Raw genomic sequence first — 2,196 nt, forward strand, 5'->3', positions numbered from 1 at the left:
GATTTTCTTGGTATACTCATTTCATGGTCTCCACTAATAGCTCTGTTACTGGAAGCTCTTGGGGCTCCAATCCTGCTGTCTCTTTTGCCTAGTGGCTCTTAGATATGGCAGATGGTTTCCTTGTGCGTTTTGTAACTTTGGTTTTTGAGTTCAATTCTAGTAGAGCTCTATCTGTGCAAATACCAAGCAGCCTGAGTTAAGGGTCTATTCAGCTCTCCAGGGTAGTTTTGTATTTGCTTCTGTGGTCATTCCAAGGATATTACTTGCCTAGAACCAGTGCCATGTTCATTTTTCAGTTTAATGGCTCCCAAGATCATGCAAGTAGAATACATTAGAATCTCAAACTTGTGCAAAAAAGTGTGTTGTCAATGAATATTGTTATGCATTCTCAAGGGGAAATTTATCCCCCACTCGGAACTCAAGAGAAGACAAATAAATCTCACTATAGTATATCTGCCAGTGAGTGAGCTTTTTTCTATCTATCAATTTCTCCAAAGGTGTAGCTTTTCAATGCCCCAGATTTTTTCAGTGATCTCCATTCCAATTTCCTGCCACAGAAGGGCTCAAGATCTCATCTCCCATATCCATTTGAGCTTTAAAATCCAGAAGCCTTATACATTGTCGGTGGGAAAGTAAATTACTACAACCTCTATGAAAAACTGTATGGAGATTTCTTGAAGAACTGAAAGTAAAATTACCATTAGACCCAGCAATCTCAATACTGGGCATCTACCCAAAGGAAAAGAAATTGTTATATTAAAAAGATACCGCTCTTTTTCAGGCTAGAACCATGGAGGGTGTAGAAGAGAAGAAGAAGAACGTTTCTGCTGTGCCAGAAGCCCTTAAGAAAAAGAGAAAGAATTTCACAGAGCTGAAGATCAAGCACCTGAGAAAGAAGTTTGCCCAAAAGATGCTTCAAAAGGCAAGGAGGAAGCTTATCTATAAAAAAGCAAAGCACTATTACAAGGAATACAGGCAGTTGCACAGAACTGAAATTCAAATGGCAAGGATGGCAAGAAAAGCTGGCAACTTCTGTGTACCTGCAGAACCCAAATTGACGTTTGTCATCAGGATCAGAGGTACCAATGGTGTGAGCCCAAAGGTCCGAAAGGCATTACAGCTTCTTCGCCTTCGTCAAATCTTCAGTGAAACCTTTGTGAAGCTCAACAAGGCTTCAGTTAACATGCTGAGGATTGTAGAGCCACATATTGCATGGGCGTACCCAAATCTGAAGTAGGTAAATGAACTAATTTACAAGCGTAGTTATGGCAAAATCAATAAGAAGTGAGTTGCTTTGACAGATGACACTTTGATTGCTTGATCTCTTGGTAAATATAGCATCATCTGCATGGAGGAGCTGATTCATGAGATCTATACTGTTGGAAAACGCTTCAAAGAAGCAAATAACTTCCTGTGGCCCTTCAAATTATCTTGTCCATGAGGCGGAATGAAGAAAAAGACCACCCATTTTGTAGTAGTGGAGATGCTGGCAACAGGGAGGACCAGATCAACAGTCTTACTAGAAGACTGAACTAAGGTGTCTACCATTATTATTTTTCTAAGCTTGTTGGTTAATAAACAGTACCTGCTCCCAAATTGAAAAAAAAAAAAAAAAAAAAAAGATAACTGCACTCGTGTTTGTCACAGCACTGTTCACACTAGCAATGTCATGGAATCAACCTAAGTGTCCATCAGCAGATGATCGGATAAAGAAAATATGGGATATACACACCATAGAATACTATGCAGTCATAAAAAAACTGAAATCATGTTCTTTGCAGCATCATAGATAGAGTTAGAGGCCATTATCCTAAATGAAATAACTCAGAAACAGAAGATCAAATACTGCATGTTTTGACTTATAAGTAACAGCTAAACTCACAGACATAAAAATGGAAATAATAGACACTGAGGACTCCAAAAGGAGGAGGACTGGGAGGAGGGTAAGGATTTTAAAAATTACCTGTTGGGCTGGGTGCAGAGGCTCACATCTGTAATCCTAGCACTTTGGGAGGCTAAGGCAGGAAGATTGAGCCTTCTTGAGCTCAACTCCTGCTTGAGCCCAAGAGTTTGAGACCAGCCTGGGAAACATGGTGAAACCACAACTCTGTAAAAAAAAAAAAAACAACAACAACAAAAATTAGCTGGGAATGGTGGTGCATGCCTGTAGTCCCAGCTACACAGGAGGCTGAGGTA

General features: G+C 40.0%; 1 pseudogene; it reads left to right on the top strand.

Annotated features, from left to right (window-relative positions):
• Positions 1-790: 790 nt before the first annotated feature.
• On the top strand, positions 791-1,536 carry LOC126939623 (60S ribosomal protein L7-like; annotated as a pseudogene).
• The last annotated feature ends 660 nt before the right edge of the window (positions 1,537-2,196 follow it).

The sequence above is a fragment of the Macaca thibetana genome, chromosome 16 (assembly GCF_024542745.1).
Source record: "Macaca thibetana thibetana isolate TM-01 chromosome 16, ASM2454274v1, whole genome shotgun sequence".
Taxonomy (NCBI): domain Eukaryota; kingdom Metazoa; phylum Chordata; class Mammalia; order Primates; family Cercopithecidae; genus Macaca; species Macaca thibetana.